A 19,149-nucleotide genomic window follows, 5' to 3' on the forward strand; every position below is an offset into this window, starting at 1 on the left:
TGTCCAACTGCCCGTTTAGGCCCGATCCCAGTAGGATCGGGCCTAAATGGGAAGTCGGAAACCCCTCTCACAATCCAGGACTGCTGGCTCCCAACTGCTTGCCTGCCTACCTGCCTGATTTCCCCTAACTGCTTCTGCCTGCCAGCCTGATCACCCCCTAACCACTCCACTGCCAGCCTGATTGATGCCTAACTGCCCTCCCCTGCAGGCCTGGTCCCCCCCCAACTGCTCTCCCCTGCGTCCCTCCCAACTGCCCTTCCCTGCAGGCCCGGTTGCCCCCAACTTCCCTCCTCTGCCAGCCTGGTCCCTTCCAACTGTCCTCCCCTGCTGGCCTGATTGCCCACAACTGCCCTCCCTTGCAGACCTGGACCCTCCCAACTGCCCTTTCCTGCTGGCCATCTTGTGGCGGCCATCTTGTGTCTACATGGGGGCAGTCATCTTTGACCACATGGGGGCAGCCATCTTGTGTGTTGGAGTGATGGTCAATTTGCATATTATTCTTTTATTATATAAAATTAGATAGGATAGAGGCCTGGTGCACGGGTGGGGACAGTTAGTTTGCCCTGAAGGGTGTCCCAGATCAGGGTGGGGTTCTCTTGGGGCGTGGGGCAGCCTGGGCGAGGGGCCTGTGGTGGTTTGCAGGCTGGCCATGCCCCCCAGCGACCTAAGCCCTGGTATCTGGGATTTATTTATCTTCTACAATTGAAACTTTGTAGTCTTCAGCAGAGCCAAGCCTCCTGCTCGCTCCGTGGCTGCAGCCATTTTTGTTGGGATTTATTTATCTTCTATAATTGAAACTTTGTAGCCTTAAGCAGAGGTCAAGGCAGGCCAGGGCTGTGGAAACTTGGCTTCCTCCATCGCTGGGGGCAACTCAAGCCTCCTGCTCTCACCAGCTCCGTGGCTGCTGCCATTTTTTTGGGATTTATTTATCTTCTATAATTGAAACTTCGTAGCCTTAAGCGGAGGCCAAGGCAGGCCAGGGCAGGCGGAAAGCTTGGCTTCCTCCATTGCCGGGGAAACCCAAGCCTCCTGTTCTCTCCGTGGCCACAGCCATCTTGGTTGGGTTAATTTGCATCCTCGGTCCTGATTGGCTGTGGGCATGGCTGGGTGTAGCGGAGGTATGGTCAATTTGCATATTGCTCTTTTATTAGATAGGATATATATGCAGAAGGAAAAAGTATACACTGCCACAATTAACCTTACCCTAATCATCCATAAACCAGGTTCTCTACTTAGAAGGTAGTTTTCATCTGTAAATCATCTCTATTTGAAGAATGTTCCTAATAAAGAAATATGTCCCTTAGTCTCTTGTGCTGATCCTGAACTCCTTGAAAGCAGAGTGTATCTTATTCTAAGGATTAAATTCAGACTATTAATCAAAGAAGTCTGTGAACCCCCGAATATATGGGTGAATCTTTGAGTGAATGTTCATTGTTTTGCATCAAAAGAGTCTGTAACTTTCATCATGTTTTCAAAGATTTTAAACCATAACACTCAAGCAATTTGGAACCACATACTACAAGCTTAATTAATGTTTGATGAACAAACTAATTACTTAATTTATTTATATATTCTGTCAATGCCCTTTAGCCAAAGAACCACCAGAAACATATCTGTAGCTAAATAAGTTGAGTTTATTCCTTGATGCAGAGAGAGAGAATATACACTATGGTGAATTGTGACATCTCTCAGCAAGAGATTGGTAGAAAGAACTAATTACAGGATTTGGACTCTGATTAGGTGACTGGGGGAGAGTCTGTGATGGAGTATCCCAATAAATCTTATTCATATAAGATAAGACCAGCCAAGGGTAAACTGTAATTGGTAAAGAAATAGCAGTCACTCATTCTGCTGAGGAAGGGGTGTCTTGTAGGTATTTTGGGGGTTGCACAGTGACCTTGTTTATGTCTGTGCTTAGACAAAATTATGAAGTGGCCTTGTTCTGTCTCATTTTATCATGGTCTCAGAGTAACCTTGTCTGAGATTGTTTATAGCTCATAGAAGAAAAATATGGCCTTGCTGTGAGTGCCAGGCCAGCTTCTAAATGTCAGGTACTGCTCTTTTTTTCTTTTCTCAATTCCTAATAGTGGAAAGATGTTCTGCATTGTAAAGTAATTCAGTAAGGTGTTGGTAAAGCTTAAGAATTTACTGGGTTAGTCCAACCAGCATTGCTCAATGGTTTAGCATCGATCTGAACCAGGTCAGGGTTAAATTCCTGGTCAGGTCACATGTCCAGGCTGAGGGCTCAATCCCTAGAGAAGGGCATGCAGAAGACAGCCAATCAATGATTCTCTCTCATCATTGATGTTTCTATCTCTCTCTCCCTCTCCCTTCCTCTCTGAAATAAATAATATATATAATAATAACAATAAAATTCATAAACAAGTTTGCTTACTCTTGAAAGTTTTGAATTTTGTGCTAAGTCACTTATCACCTATTTTTAAAATAAATAAAAGGAACATTTTAAAATAAACATTTAAGATAAAATAAACAACAAAATAAGATAAGTAAGCTACATATTTAAAATTTATACTCAGGGAAGTTATAAAGTTAACATAAAACTAATACCCAAATGATCAAGTATCAGGATACCACAAAACTAACAAAACCCATCCATTGTTTTTGCAGTAAAGATGCACAAATGACAATTAGATCACTCTGTAAGAAAAGCCTGGGTTGAAGACTAAAGGTCCCAGTGAGGTAATAAAACCACCAAGATCCTTGCCCATTCTTTTATTTTAATTGAATTTATTGGGGTGACTTGGTTTGCAAAACTGTACAGGTTTCAAGTGTACAATTCAATAAAGCATTGTCTGCACCCTGCATTGTGTATCCATCACCCCAAGCAAAGTCTCTTTCCATCCCCATTTTCCCCCCTTTGCCCACCTCCACTTACCCCTACTCCCCTTTCCTTCTGACTATTACCACACTGTTGTCTGTGTCTATGTGTTATGTATATATATTTTTTGCTTAATCCCTTCATCCTCTTTCATTCAGCAGCCTCCAAACCCCCTCCCCTCTGACAGTGGTTAATCTATTCCATGTTTCCATGCATTTCTATTTTGTTCATCAGATTATTTTGTTCATTAGATTCCACATATAAGTGAGATCATATGGTATTTGTTTTTCTCTGTCTGGCTGTTCACTTAGCATAATAATCTGCAAATCCATCCATGAAGTCACAAAAGATAAGAGTTTCTTCTTTCTTATGGTTGTATGGCATTTCATTATGTAAATGTATCACAGCTCTTTTACCCACTCATCTACTGATGGACACTTGGGCTGTTTCTAGATCTTGGCTATTATAAATAACTAGAGGCCCGGTGCACGAAATTCGTGCACAGGGGTGTGTGTCCCTCAGCCCAGCCTGCACCCTCTCCAATCTGGGACCCCTCGAGGGATGTCCAACTGCCCGTTTAAGCCCGATCCCGGTGGGATCGGGCCTAAATGGGCAGTCGGACATCCCTCTCACAATCCAGGACATCCCTCTCACAATCCAGGACTGCTGGCTCCCAACTGCTCGCCTGCCTACCTTCCTGATTGCCCCAACCGCTTCTGCCTGCCAGCCTGATCACCCCCTAACCACTCCCCTGCCAGCTTGATTAATGCCTAACTGCTCCCCTGCCAGCCTGTTTGCCCCTAACTGCCCTCCCCTGCTGGCCTTGTCCCCCCCCAACTGCTCTCCCCTGCAGGCCTGGGTCCTCCCCCAACTGCCCTCCCCTGCAGGCCTGGTCACCCCTAACTGCTCTCCCCTGCAGGCCTGGGTCCCTCCCAACTGCCCTCCCCTGCAGGCTTGATCGCCCCCAACTGCCCTCCCGTGCTGGCCTGATCACCCACAACTGCCCTCCCTTGCAGGCCTGGTCCCTCCCAACTGCCCTCTCTTGCTGGCCATCTTGTGGTGGCCATCTTGTGTCCACATGGGGGCAGGATCTTTGACCACATGGGGGCAGCCATCTTGTGTGTTGGAGTGATGGTCAATCTGCATATTACTCTTTTATTAGATAGGATAGAGGCCTGGTGCACGGGTGGGGGCCAGCTGGTTTGCCCTGAAGGGTGTCCTGGATCAGGGTGAGGGTTCCCTTGCGGCGTGGGGTGCCCTGGGCGAGGGGTCTGTGGTGGTTTGCAGGCCGGCCACGCCCCCCGGCGACCCAAGTGGAGGCCCTGGTATCTGGGGTTTATTTATCTTCTACAATTGAAACTTTGTAGCCTGGAGCGGAGCCAAGCCTTCTGTTTGCTCCGTGGTGGCAGCCATTTCTATTGGGATTTATTTATCTTCTATAATTGAAACTTTGTAGCCTTAAGCAAGGCCTGGGCCGGCCAGGGTGTGCAGAAAGCATGGCTTCCTCCATCGCCAGGGGCAACCCTAGCCTCCTGCTCTTTCCAGCTCCTTGACTGCCGCCATTTCTGTTTGGGTTTATGTATCTTCTATCATTGAAACTTTGTAACCTTGAGCGGAGGCCTAGGCCGGCAAGGTCAGGGAGAAAGCTTGGCTTCCTCCATTGCCGGGGAAACCCAAGCCTCCTTCCTGCTCTCTGTGGCCGTAGCCATCTTGGTTGGGTTTATTTGCATATTCACTTCTGATTGGCTGGTGGGTGTGGCTTGTGGGCGTGGCTTGTGGGTGTAGCAGAGTGATGGTTAATTTGCATATTACTATTTTATTAGATAAGACTAGAGGCCTGGTGCACAAAATCTGGGACTTCTTGGGGGATGTCCAACTGCCGGTTTAGGCCTGATCCCTATGGGGGACATCCCTATGGGGGACATCCCTCTCACAATCCAGAACTGCTGGCTCCTAACCGCTCCCCTGCCGGCCTCATTGACGCCTAACTGCTCCCCTGCCAGCCCAATTGCCCCCAACTGCCCTCCCCTGCTGGCCCGATCGCCCCCAACTGCCTTCCCCTGCTGGTCCAATTGCTCCCAACTGCCCTTCCCTGCCGGCCTGGTCACCCCAAACTGCCCTCCCCTGCTGGCCTGTTTGTCCCCAACTGCCCTCCCCTGCTGGCCTGATTGCCCACAACTTCCCTCCCCTGCCAGCCATCTTGTGGTGGCCATCTTGTGATGATGTGGGGGCAGCCATCTTGTGGTGGCCATCTTGTGACGACGTGGGGGTGGCGATTTTGTGGCAGCCATCTTGTGATGACATGGGGCGGCCATCTTGTGATGATGTCGCATGATGCCACCTAGGCTTTTATTATATAGGATGCTGCTATAAATATTGGGGTGTGGTGCATATATCCCTTTGAATTGGTGTCTCAGGATTCTTAGGATATATTCCCAGAAATAGGATCACTGGATCAAGAGGCAGTTCCATTTTTAATTTTTTGAGGAAACTACATAACTGTTTTCCACAGTGGCCGCACCAGTCTGCATTCCCACCAACAGTACATGAGGGTTCCTTTTTCTCCACATCCTCACCAGCACTTGTTGTTTATTGATGATAGTCATTCTGACAGGCATGAGGTGATATCTCATTGTGGGGTGTGTGTTTTTTTTTTAATTTGTATTGATTTCAGAGAGAAAGGGAAAGGGAGAGAGAGATAGAAACATCAACGATGAAAGAGAATCACTGATCGGCTAACTCCCACATTCCCCTACTGAGGATCAAACCTGCAACCTGGGCATGTGGTCTTGACCAGAGCCAAACGAGGGACCCTTGAGTCCACAGGTTGATGCTCTATGCACTGAGCCAAACCAGCTAGGGTGCATTGTGGTTTTAATTTGCATCTTTCTGATGATTAGTGACACTGAGCATTTTTCATACATCTACTGGCCATTTTATCTGTATGTCTTCTTTGGAGATGAGTCTATTCAGGTCCTTTGGGGTTGTTTTCTTGGTGTTCAGTTGTATAAGTTTTTTATATATTTTGGAAATTAGCCCCTTCCAGATTCTTTGAGGACCCAGGAGACCCTTTTTTGTTTGTTTGTTTGTTTGTTTGTTTGGGTTTTTTTGTTCCAGTTTAGGACTTTTAATTTGTCCCATAGCGCTGAAGCAAAATCATGATAAAACATTCTGCTTTCCTTTGTACCTCAGTACACACACACACACACACACACACACACACACACACACACAAAACTGTAGCAAGGGGGAATGGTTTTGTACACAGGAAAAAAACAATATAAATTCAAAACTTACAGATAAGAGTTAGCTCTATCACTCATCTCTTTAAAAAGTTTATACGAATATTCAGTCAAAACCAACAGGGTATCTCCTTTGAAATATTATACAAATGGATTTCCAAGTAGATCTCAGGACTGTATACTGTCTTGGAATGTCCTTAGAAGGCTCTGTCATTGATCAGGTAACAGAGTAAAAACACCAGAGTCCTTTCTTTCAAATGGAAGAGGGAAAGACAGGAATAGAAGAAACTATTCAAACTTCATCTTCTTTCCTTGTGGCTTCTGGTATCCTCCTCCTCCTCTGCTTCCTAGGAAGCCTCAACAACCTCCAAAACCTCTCTGGCCTCTGCCACCAAATCCACCTTGGCCTCCTCTTCCACCTCTGCCTCTGCCACAACCCCAGAAGCCACCTTCACCCTTAGGCTTAGCCCCGTCCACAGTAACTTTGTTTTCACCAATTTCACCGTCTTCTAAGGCCTCTTTGGCGGCTTTGGCACCTTCCTCACTGTTGAAGTCTACAAAATCAAACCCTTTGGAAGAGCTCATCTCCCTGTCAGTGACTATCCTTGCCCTGACAGAGCCATCAAATGACTCCTTCAATGTCTCTTCTGTAGTGTCCTCAAACAAACCTTTGACAGAGTTTTGGATGGATGGCTTTTTGCATTAGGTGATCCCCTGGGTCCTTGCAATTCCAGCCTGATTATTCTACCCTCAATTTCTCTTTTATTACAGAAATTTAAAGCTTCTTTAGCATCTTCAAATGAAGCAAATTCTATAAATGCAAAGCCCTTTAGATTTGTCATTTTGGTTCTGGGGCACTTTGATAAAAATTGCCTTCTCAAATACTTCCTGAAGAATGTCTTCTGTTGCACTATAGGAAAGGTTGCTTAAAACCAGAGGTTTTGATTCACCACTTCAAGTGCTATTCTTTCCATCTCTGTGGTCTTGTCTTTGACCCTTCTCTCCAATATAGCACAGGAAAATGAATCGCCCATCTATTTCTGTCCTCTGCTTTTTTCCCCCAAGGTTTTTTCTGCATTGGCTTCTGTCTTAAATTCAATATAAGCCATCCCTTTACTCTTTCCATCTTTGTTGACTAATCTGATCTCTATAGCATCTTCAAACACTTCTTTTAATTAGTCCTGAGTAACTTCATAAGACAGATTTTTAGCCAAAAGTATTCTTGCATCTTGATCTTTTTACTGTCTTTTCCCTTTGGTTTTCTAGTTTAATTTCATTGCCAAAGACTTTTAAACCAGTGAGTTAGTTCTAAGGCTTTTTCCAGGTCTTCAGAAGATTCAAAATCCACATAGCCAAACTTCCTAAGAAACACCAATTCTGACATCCACAACAACAAGATCATTTTTAGCAAAACGTCACTGATACCCATTTTTAATTCAGGAGCAGATTTGCTGAAGTTCAGGTTTCCAACAAAGAGATTGAAAGCTATAGTTGGTTCTGTGGCTTCTATTTTCTGTTTCTTGGCCTCAGGCACAGCTTTCTGTTTGGCCATTTCCTTCTTTCATTTCCCAGGTACTTCTTTGATAGGCTTTTCCTCGTCCTCTTAATCCTCCTCCTCCTCATCTTCCTCATCTTCATCCTCTTCATCATCCTCCTCTTCATTATCATCTTCTTCGTCTTCATCCTCAGCTGTGCTTTTAACCTTCATGGGAACAGCTTTTACATGAGCTTTCTTGCCTTTGGCTGGTGCGATCTCCATAGGTTCTTTTTCAGAGTCATATTCTTCATCATCAACCTCACCTTCATCATCTTCATCCTCATCTTCATCATAACCCTCATTTTTGTCATAATCCTCATCATCCAAGATAAGAGTGGAAGCAGTAGCTTTCATCACTCCTGGCTCAAATTCATCCTCACCTTCATGCTCCTCCTCCTCCTCTTCAGTGTCATCATCTTCCTCATCACTATCTTCCTTCTTGGCATTCTTGCCATGCTTTGCTCCCTTGACTGGGGTAGCTGCTTCCTTCTTACCACGAATTGCTACCAATGCTTTGCCTGGTGTGCCTCCCTTCTTGCCAGGTATGGCTAATGCTTTGGCTGGTGTAACTGCTGCCTTTTTGCCAAGAGTAACAACTGCTTTCTTGCCTGATGTGGCAACTGCAATCTTTTTTGTTGGGGAAACCATTACCTTCTTTCCTGGAGTTGTGGTAGCCGTTTTGCCTTTTTTTCTGAGGAATAACCTCTTCTGCACTTCTTTCATCTTCTTCGTCTGACATTTCCTTATCTTCATTATCTTCTTCTACCTCCTTTGGAGAAGGAGCCATTTTGGGGGGGCCACCTTGATTTTTACCAGCCTTTGCTAACTTCACCATGACAGTGGCTTATGGCAGTAGAGTGTGTGATGGGTGAGTGGCGCAGATGTGCCCAGAGGAACCAAATGGCATCGATGGCAGCTGCTGGTACTGAAGAACCAGAACAAGAAGGTTTCTCCAGACTCCCCAGGAGATTCTTGACACATGGATTTCCTTCCGGAGCACAGGAAACTCCTTGGATTGATCATCTGACCTTTGCGTGGTCTATATCATACTATAGCCCAAGGTTGGCTCTACCTAAAGAACATGGACTCAAAAAGCTGTTCAGCATCACCTAGTCCTTTCCATATTGTCAACCCCAAATCTAACATTTTAAATTATGCTCTTTTTCCAATTTTACACTCATTCTTTCTATGTACATATGTATGTATTTACTTATGGTAGACATGATATTTGATTAATAAGGAAATAAACAGCTGAGTTCAAATTCAATTATTTGTTTTAATATTATTCTGGTTAAAATTTTTAGTATTACAACTCTGTCATGTTCAAATTCATACACTGACAAAGTAATAATCCTTGGTCCTAACTACCTGGGGATATTTCTGTCTTTATATAGTCCTATCTTTATCCAGCTATATAGCAGCAGCCTTCCATGCTGGTACCCCATGACCCCTATCTCCTAGTATTCACACCCTTGTGTAATCCCTACCCCAAGAGTGTGTGTGGATTTATTGAATCATTTCTAACTAAATATAGCAGCAGTAATAGGATGTCACTTCAGAGATTAGGTTATTAAAAAGACCATGGCCTCCATTTTAGGCACTTACTCTTTTTCCCACTTAGACCACTTGGCCAGGGGGAAGCCAACTGTCATGGTGTAAGGCTGCCCTATGGAGAGGCCTCTATGAGTGAGCTTGGAAGCAAATTCTTCAATCTCAATTGAGCCTTCAAATGACTGCAGCCTTGGCCAAGAGCTTGACTGCCACCTTGTGAGAGACCCTGAGCAAGAGGCACTGTTGCTAAACTGTTCCCAGATTTCTGAGCCTCAGAAACTATAAGGTAATAAATTATTGCTATTTTAAGCCACTAAGTTTAGGGGTAATTTGTTAGTCAGCAATAGATAACTAATACAAGCTACAATTTTTAAAGTCACAATTTAAATAAATTGATGTGATGATACCTGATACATTCTTTAAAATGCAATAAATCTGTTGTCCAGAGAAACAATAGAATAGTAGATGCCTAATAATGTTGATTGTGTGGCAGATTATTAAAATCTCATTGCAGTAATTCAATAATCAATAAAAATGATCACTACATTTTAAAAAATAATGAAAACCTTGGAATGACTCATCAAAATATTAAATATTGTTTAGCATAGCAGGTTTTGCATATTTTTATATTATATGTGTGAAAATCCTTTTATAATACTAATGTAGCAAGAATATCTGTATTTGCATAAATAGAATCACTAATCCCCAGTTCTGCCAAATTATTGAACTTGAAATTTAAGTTGTAGGTCTAAATTTTATTTCAGTGGTAATTCCTCTCAAATCAATGCCTGAAACAGCATTTGCTTTAAAGAATGGGGCATGAGTGCCCTCTTGTGATAAAATAGGCATTTAAATATTTTCAGTTACATATGAAATAATTTGAACTGAATCATTTCACAAACACAAAATGCCCTCTATTGCTAGGCCAGTTTTTATCAGTACTTGTAAGTCCAAGAAAGACATGTACCTGAAGAACTTGGTTAATGTTAATAGACAATGTAAATTAGTCACACTAAAATGCTATTCCTTCCATTGTTCTGGTAGCTGCAACAAAAATTGAGTATAATAGAGGCTCTTTAAATTGATCTCACTTAACAGTCTCACAAAATGCTCTCCATTGCTGCTTAATAATGTACACAGGCCCAGAACAAGAGGAAGTCTCAGGACCAAGTATGTAGGTTCTGGTATGCTTCCACTCTCTAGCTGCCACTGAATGAGTTATCTACTTTTTGAAGGTAATTGTTTGATCCTAAACCTACTTATGTCAATTGTACTTGTATTCAGTTATGTAATTAAATTAAATAATATACAAAATAATAATTTGTTAAAAGAAAGTGTTTAGGTAAAAGAAAACTAAGTTGGATGCTTTGAAATTACTTCAGAAAAGATAATTGGGAAAAATAAGTTTTGAATTGTGCATGGGCAAAAAAAAACATGAAAAATAAAAAATAGAAGTCATCAAATCTAGAATTCTAAACTAAATAGCAAAAGAAAAAATCAGCAGACCACTTAAAAAATAATGTTAATAAAAGTCTTGGCCTCAAATCAAAAGGCTGGTAAAATATCCAATTTTATATTTTATACTAAAATAAAATAAAATATTTTAGATATATTATCTTTTTAAATGATTCTCCAATTGAACTGATTTTTTTATTCACACTCTAAAGGATATTTTTTCACCAACTGCTCATATTTTATATATATTTAGATTAAAACTTGTACGGAATGTGGATGTGGCCAGGTTCTAAAATGAATGTGGGTCTGAGTATCCTGAAATACAGGAAATCTGCCTCTGGTTAAAAACTAAACCATAGCCCTAGGGGGCTTAATCACAAGGAACAACAACAGCCTGTAATTATTGGAATCCAGAGTCTAGTCTAGCCGGACTGCCTCAGTGGATAGTGTTGACTTGTGGACTGAAGCATCCCAGGTTCAATTTACCTTGGTTGCAGGCTCAATCCCTGGTCCTGGTTGGGGGCGTGCAGGAGGCAACCAATTGATGTTTCTCTGTCTCTCCTCCTCTCTTCCATACTCTAAAAACCAATGGAAAAATATCCTCAGGTGAGAATTAACAACAACAACAAAACTAACTAAACCATATCACTTGGCATTAACATCTGTAAATATTTGTATGAACTTTTGCCCCCTAAAATTACACTGCTTTTACATTGCTGACATAATATTTGAATAAAAGGTTTATGCAGATAATAATTATCTGAAAATGTCACCACAGGAGGGCATTGCACACCCATTTTTAAAAACCTAAACTATTTATTATCTGCAAGCCTGAGCATAGATTTTCATGACATACCAACTATAGCATCAGTTAAGAAGACTTCTACATCATTTAATTACTCAGGAAATTGTGAATATAACTTGCCCAAATTAATGTAAATGGCCAATATTTCTCTAAATTACATTTATTTAAAAATTTTTAAGCACCTACTATGTGCTCCATCTGTTTTTTCCTTGAACTTACATGGGAATCTCAGGTTACAGATTTTTTTTAAGTGGTGTGATTTTTTAAAAATATATTTTATTGACTTTTTACAGAGAGGAAGGGAGAGGGATAGAGAGTTAGAAACATCAATGAGAGAGAAACATCGATAAGCTGCCTCCTGCATACCCCCTACTGGGAATGTGCCTCCAACTAAGGTAGATGCCCTTGACCAGAATCGAACCTAGGGCCCTTCAGTCTGCAGGCTGACGCTCCATCCACTGAGCCAAACCAGTTAGGGCAGCAGATTTTTTTTGAATGTTTTTATTGATTTCAAAGAGAGGAAGGGAAAGGGAGAAAGAGATAGAAACATAAATGATGAGAGAGAATCATTGATCGGCAGCCTCCTTCACACCCCCACTGGGGATGGAGCCCGCAAGCCAGGCATGTGCCTCACCAGGAATCGAACCGTGTGACCTCCTGGTTCATAGGTTGATGCTCAAACACTGAGCCATCCCAGCCAGGCAATTAGCAGATTTTGATATACAATTGTCTAACATTGGATTCCATAAAAGAATGTAATTGCTAAAGTACCAGAATATATGTATTCATACATTATTTAATCAATAATTATTTAGCATCTACTATGTGCCAGGCTGTGTTCTTAGCCAAGCCAAGAATAAAACAGATAAAAGTGTCTAGACTTATAGAGCTTATATTTTGGTAGGGGGAATATTGAAAAATCAGTAAACATAAAACTTAGTTGTTAGAAAGTGATTATGTGCTCTAGGGAAAAAAAAAAAAAAAAAACAGAAAAGAAACAGCTGGGGAGTGTTAGGCCAAGGTTGCAATTCTAAACAGTCTGGCCCTGCCCTAACCGGTATGGCTCAGTGGATAGAGCATCGGCCTGCTGACTGAAGGGTCCCGGGTTCGATTCCGGGCAAGGACATGTACCTTGGTTGCGGGCACATCCCCAGTAGGAGGTGTGCAGGAGGCAGCTGATCAATGTTTCTCTCTCATCGATGTTTCTAACTATTTCTCTCCCTTCCTCTCTGTAAAAAAATCAATAAAATATATTAGAAAAAAAACAAAAACAAAAAAACAGTCTGGCCTGAGAAAATGATACTAAGAAAGTGACATTTAGGTCAGGACCTATCAGAGAATATTCCCTATCAGGGAATAACCAGGAAGAAATGTGAAAGAAGAGCAATCCATGCCAGGAGGGGCACAGCTTTGACTAGGCCTAGTCACAAAGCAGTTTCACTTATAGGTAGAATGACAATATAATTTATGTCCAAAGCAGGACATATGTATTGGCAGCCTGTGTCAGTGCCTCTAACAGCAGTAAAACTACATGGGTACTTGAAATGTAGTAATGCTCTCTTCTGCACTTCTTTATATTTAAAAAAAAACAAAAAACAACAACACACATATCTATGATGCTAAAATCATGAAAACAATTTGTTTTTTCATAAATTATGACAGCATGGTGTAGTGAAAAGAGCCCTGGATTTCATACATGAAACTCCAGCTGCTACCTCTGCTTGGCCTGAGACACCATATTAGTGGCTACAATAAGCTATTAACAAATATTAAAATAGAGAAATACAAGAGTCCAAATTAAAATGTTTGTCCATTTTTATCTAAGTCAAGTTACAGTTTTGTCAAGTTCAGATTCATTTAGTGAAAAAATGAATGATCCTTGAACCTCATTTCTTGGGCTTTTTTCTGTCCTGGGAAATTTTCTGTCCAGGGTACTTCTTTGCATAGGTACAAGTTTACCAAGGCACAGCCATAAAAGCCATAACTTTAGATGAATGAATGAAACACATTATAAACTGTTTAAAAATATAGTAAGCTCTCATCAAGAGAGCCAGGACCAGCCAGCTCTTTGGGAAACACTTCTCTAAGTGTGGGAAGACATCTCAATACTGATTTGTTGAATAACCTTGGATAAGTCACTTGCCCTTTCAGCATCCATTTTCCCATTTTTTTAAATGGAAATATAACATATGCCTTACCCACAACACAATATTCATGTTAGATAACATGTTAAAAGCTTTGACTAATATAAAATGCTGTCATCATCATCATTAAGCATTTATTGATTTTATGCTATCATTAAAGCAATAAGATTTATATTTATTGGGGTCTGGGGGCAAAAAAGAAAGAAGAAGGAGGGCCCTGACCGGTTTGGCTCAGTGGATAGAGCGTCGGCCTGCGAACTGAAGGGTCCCAGGTTCAATTCCAGTCAAGGGCATGTACCTTGGTTGCAGGCACATCCCCAGTGGGGGGTGTGCAAGAGGCAGCTGATCGATGTTTCTCTCTCATCGATGTTTCTAGCTCTCTATCCCTCTCCCTTCCTCTCTGTAAAAAATCAATAAAATATATTTTTAAAAAAAAGAAAGAAAGAAGAAGGAGGAGGAGGAGGAGAAGGGAAGGGAAAGGAGGGAGGGAAGTAAGGAGGACGGGGAAGGGGGAGGCGTGGAGAGGAAAAGGGTAAGACCTCGATAATATGTGCCCTACCTATGGAATAAGATGAGAATTGGATGAATAACACTTGTGCTTTATAGATATATATAAAAAAAAACTAATAAAATAAAGCCAAATACTTAGTAAAGATTACAGTTGAAATAAATGATCAGCTAGTGCTGAGTTTTTGGAGATTACCTAATGATGCTAAAGTTTGCTAGGAACATCGACTGAAAGGAAATGAAATCTTATGATAGAAAGATGAGGTAGTAGGTAATGGGAGAAAATAAATAATAAGGAAAAAATAAGAAGTTATTTTATAGAGAGAAAACAAGATGGCGGCATAGGTAAACACCTGAACTTGCCACCTCGCACAACAACTTCAAAATTACAACTAAAAGACAAAACAGACATCATCCAGAACCACAGGAAGACTGGCTGAGTGGAAATTCTACAACTAGAAGGAAAGAGAAAAACACACTGAGACTCAGAGGAGCTGCAGAAGTAAAGTGCAGAGGTACAGGGGCACACGTGCAGAGAGGGCTAGCAAATAAGTGCACAGCTGGCTTTTTCAAGCTGGAGGGAGACAAAAGCTCCCGACTGCTCTGAACTCCAGTTCCAGGCAAGACTCTGGGGACCCAGACTCATACAGGGAGAAACTGGACTGTCTGGCAGTGGGCAGAAATCGAGGGCGGCTTTCTTTCAGAGGTGTTTGCAGCCATTACCGAGGGACACTGAGACCCGGGGGCCTCTTAGGGCAGAGCTGACCAGAAGCCATTGCTGTTTGCTCCACCCTGAGACTCCGCCCCATCCAAGCTGTGCGCAGAGGCTTTTGCATATGAATGGCCTGGTCCTTTGAAATATAAACTTACCTATCAAACTGCAGCTGAGTCAGAGAGACCCAGAACATCCAAAAGAAGGCCCAAGGCCCCACAGCAGCTTGCATTGTTTCACAGCTGGGCCTCATCTGGGCACCTCCAAAACCCAAACAAAGAAGAGGTATCTGCAGATCTCTCCATAGCTCCTGCTGGGTGGCCTCAGGCAGAGGCTAAATTAGCACCTCCTTGGAAATCCAAGAGCCAGTGTACCTAGGGGTCAGAGTAGGACCATCCAGATTACAACTCCTCAGATCCATAAGGGACACACTCAGGGGGCAGACTCAGTGAGCACCAAAGCCCCACTGAAGCAAGTCTTGCCTCATAAGGATGTCTCCAGCACAGAAGTTCTCCCATCGTAGACACAGCTGATCCTCACAGCCAATTGGCCTGGAGGTCAATTCCTCCCAGTGATACCAACAACAATCAAGGCTTAACTACAACAAGACTGTGCACACAGCCCACAAAGGGGTGCACCAAGAGTGTCCACCTCAGGTAACTGGGGAGGCTGAGCCACTGGGCCCTATAGGACACCTAGCACACAAAGCTACTCTACCAACTCAGGGAAGCAACGAAAATGCGGAGACAAAGAAACAGGTCACAAATGAAAGAAATGGAGAAAAGCAAACGACTGGATATAGAGTTCAAAGCCACGGTTATAAGGTTTTTCAAGAATTTTCTAGAAAAGGCTGATAAATTTAGCGAGACCCACGAGGATATGAAAAAGGACTAACTAGAAATTAAGCATACACTGACTGAAATAAAAAGTAATATACAGAGATCCAACAGCAGACTAGAGGAATGCAAGAATCAAGTCAAAGATTTTAAATACAAAGAAGCAAAAAACACCCAACTGGAAAAGCATAAAGAAAAAAGAACCCAAAAATATGAAGATAGTTTAAAGAGCCTCTGGGACAACTTCAAGCGTACCAACATCCAAATTATGGGGATGCCAGAAGAAGAGAGAGAGCAAGATACTGAAAACCTATTTGAAGAAATAATGACAGAAAACTTCCCCCACCTGGTGAAAGAAATAGACTTACAAGTCCAGGAAGCGCACAGAACCCCAAACAAAAGAAATCCAAAGAGGACCACACCAAGACACATCATAATTAAAATGCCAAGAGCAAAAGACAAAGAGAGAATATTAAAAGCAGCAAGAGAGAAACAGTTAGTTACCTACAAGGGAGCACCCATACGATTGTCAGCTGATTTCTCAACAGAAACTATGCAGGCCAGAAGGGAGTGGCAAGAAATATTCAAAGTGATGAATAGCAAGAACCTACAACCAAGATTACTCGACCCAGCAAAGTTATCATTCAGAATTGAAGGTCAGATAAAGAGCTTCACAGATAAGAAAAGCTAAAGGAGTTCATCACCACCAAACCAGTATTATATGAAATGCTGAAAGGTATTCTTTAAGAAGAGGAAGAAGAAGAAAAAGGTAAAGATAAAAATTATGAACAACAAATACATATCTATCAACAAGTGAATCTAAAAATCAAGTGAATAAAAAATCTGATGAACAGAATAATCTGGTCTATATAATAGAATCAGGGGCATAGAAAGGGAATGGACTGACAATTCTCGGGGGGAAAGGGGTGTGGGGGGTGTGGGAAGAGACTGGACAAAAATCATACACCTATGGATGAGGACAGTGGGGGAGGGGGTAAGGGCATGGGGTAGGGTAGGGTGGGAACCGGGTGGAGGGGAGCTATGGAGGGAAAAAAGAGGAACAACTGTAATAATCTGAACAATAAAGATTAAAAGAAAAAAGAAAAGTTATTTTACAGGTCAAACAGAGATACGATCAAAACAGGATTTGAAATAATGAGCATTTCATCATTTGCAGGGGAGACATTTAGTCTTGGCCACGTTTAATTTAACTTCACAAAGTAGCCATGACTATAATCAGGGTCCCAGGTTGTGTTAGATCATTGAATTGAAAGAGCAAGATCAGGCAGAGTCACTCAAGGGAATGTTTTTCCAGACTGTAAAAGTGTTAGTATATTGCCCAGCCAGCACAGCTCAGTGGTTGAGCATCAACCTATGAACCAGAAAGTCATGGTTAGATTCCCAGGGCACGTGCCCGGGATTGCGGGCTCAATCCCCAGTAAGGAGTATACAGAGGGAAGCTGATCAATGATTCTCTCTCATCATTGATGTTTCTATGTATCTCTCACTGTTGATGTTTCTAGGTCTCTCACCCTCTCCCTTGCTCTCTGAAGCCAATAAAAATATATTTAAAATATTTTTAAATTGTTTGTCTATTAAAATTTCTCCTGGTATATCTTGGTGGAATTAAGTGAGAAAATAATTTTTTTAGCTATAACCTCCTATTAAGGTATAATAAGGTCAACAGGTAAAATACTACAGAGACTTATCTTTCCTTCCATTCATTTTATAAACACCAAGCCTCTACCCTTCTCCTGGGGATGGAAGAGTTTAGTCAGACATAGTTCCCCATTGTCCCTTACGTTCATAATCTACTCTTCCTTCTGGACTCCATCCCCTCTAGCCATGTTCTTTCCTTCCAGATGTCCTCTCTAGCTTTTGGCTTATCATTTCTCTTGGACTGCACATCTTAACCCTTGCTTTTCAAAATCAGCTGCCAATTGTAAAAGGAAAATGGTTCCCAACCAGGTCTGGGACAGAATATTTTACTTGATGTAATTGACAACCTCTTTCTGCGGAAATGAGCATTCCTGATAAAACGCTTAAGCAATTTTCAGGTAAACTTTAATAGAATTGAAACTTGTTCTAAGAAGTCAGTTTAGGTAAGAGCTGATATAAATCCAACCAGGAAGTTATTGGGGAAGAGTATAGTTTTTTATAAAGGCATAGAGCAGGAGCCAAACTATAGCGTGTTGAAGAAAGAAGAAATTGCAGACCATGAATGAAAGTGACTGTTTCAAGAAGTTTGGCTGAGAAAGATGTGGTGGCAGCTTATTTTCAAAGATGGACCTGGTTATGTTTATATGTTGAAGGGAAGAAAGGTTATAACTAGAAATTGGCTCTTTGTTTCTGAATGAACACTTTTGCCTCTCATTACAAATAAGATAATGTGCTCTGATTTGGTTTTATTTCTTTAGAATATGTAAACACTGGGAATTTAGAGAAAAGCTTATTTTATTACCTAGCATTAGAAAGGCAGGATCTCCTAAATTTGCCCACTAGACTCATCAAAGGATCTTGATAAAAATAAAGATTCCAGGGCTTTGTGACAGGCCCACCGAACCAGATGTCTAAGAGAGAGGCCTGGAAATCTGCAGTTTTAACAAGTATCTTATGAGCAAGCAAGGTTGGGGCGGGGCAGGGGGGGGATGATGGAAAGCACAGGCTCTAGAATCAGAAATACCTGGGTTCATGGCCTTGCATGAAGTATTCTACCCGCCCCCCTCAGTGGTTGTTGTATGATGAAATAGTACAAAATGCCCGGTACATATAAGTGTTCAATCTATAATTAGTATCTTAATTTTTTACAAAAGAGAGACTAGTTCTAGGGAACTCCACTTCCTGCACCCAGTTGACTGCCAGTGAAAAGTCTAGTGACCTCTAGTGAACTAGATTTTTTTTTTAATATAGCTAGTCTAAGGATTACATAATCATTCTCTTTTCCTACAAGGAGCCTTTTGCTTTTGCAGCAAGATTGTAACAAAACATTGTCACCCCTCCTAACTGAATTTTTTAATAAGGTTTCTTTATCACAAACTTTTGAGTCTGTTGAATTTTTCCAACCCCTAGACTGTGTGTAACTCCTTGTGCTAATGTTTTTACTTTAGTCCCACTCCATATATTCTGATACTGCCATAAAATGGCCTCTCAACAGTTAATGCAGCTGGAAAGACAGAACTGCACTAGCTTTTTTTTATTAGAAGAACGTGTTAAATTTGAGGAGTGCTACACTGTCCTCTCAGGAATACCAATTCAAGACTAGGGACTTTCACTTACAAGGGCGTTATAGCAAAGCAATGGGAAGAAAATATCCAGTAATGCAGATGCTGTAAACCAGTGTAAACTGGAGAAAAGAGAAGAAATGAAGATAAGATCTTTCTAAAAAGCTAGTGTAGCAAATCAGACATCAGGGATTAAGTAAGCACTAAACAGAAAACAAAATGCAGTACACAAAAGTTGGAATAAAAGATCAGAGCTGAGCAAGTAGAGTTAATTGGATCAATGGGATATCTTTGGCCTAA

The 19,149-nt window shown here is 41.7% G+C and overlaps 1 pseudogene across 1 annotated transcript; it reads right to left on the minus strand.

Moving 5' to 3' along the window:
• Positions 1-6,369: 6,369 nt before the first annotated feature.
• LOC308246387 (nucleolin-like) lies at positions 6,370-8,453 on the minus strand (annotated as a pseudogene). Its single transcript has one exon. The product of its transcript is annotated as a nucleolin-like (transcript).
• Between the last annotated feature and the right edge of the window lie 10,696 nt (positions 8,454-19,149).

This window comes from Plecotus auritus (genome assembly GCF_963455305.1).
Source record: "Plecotus auritus genome assembly, chromosome: 4".
In the NCBI taxonomy this organism is placed as follows: Eukaryota; Metazoa; Chordata; class Mammalia; order Chiroptera; family Vespertilionidae; genus Plecotus; species Plecotus auritus.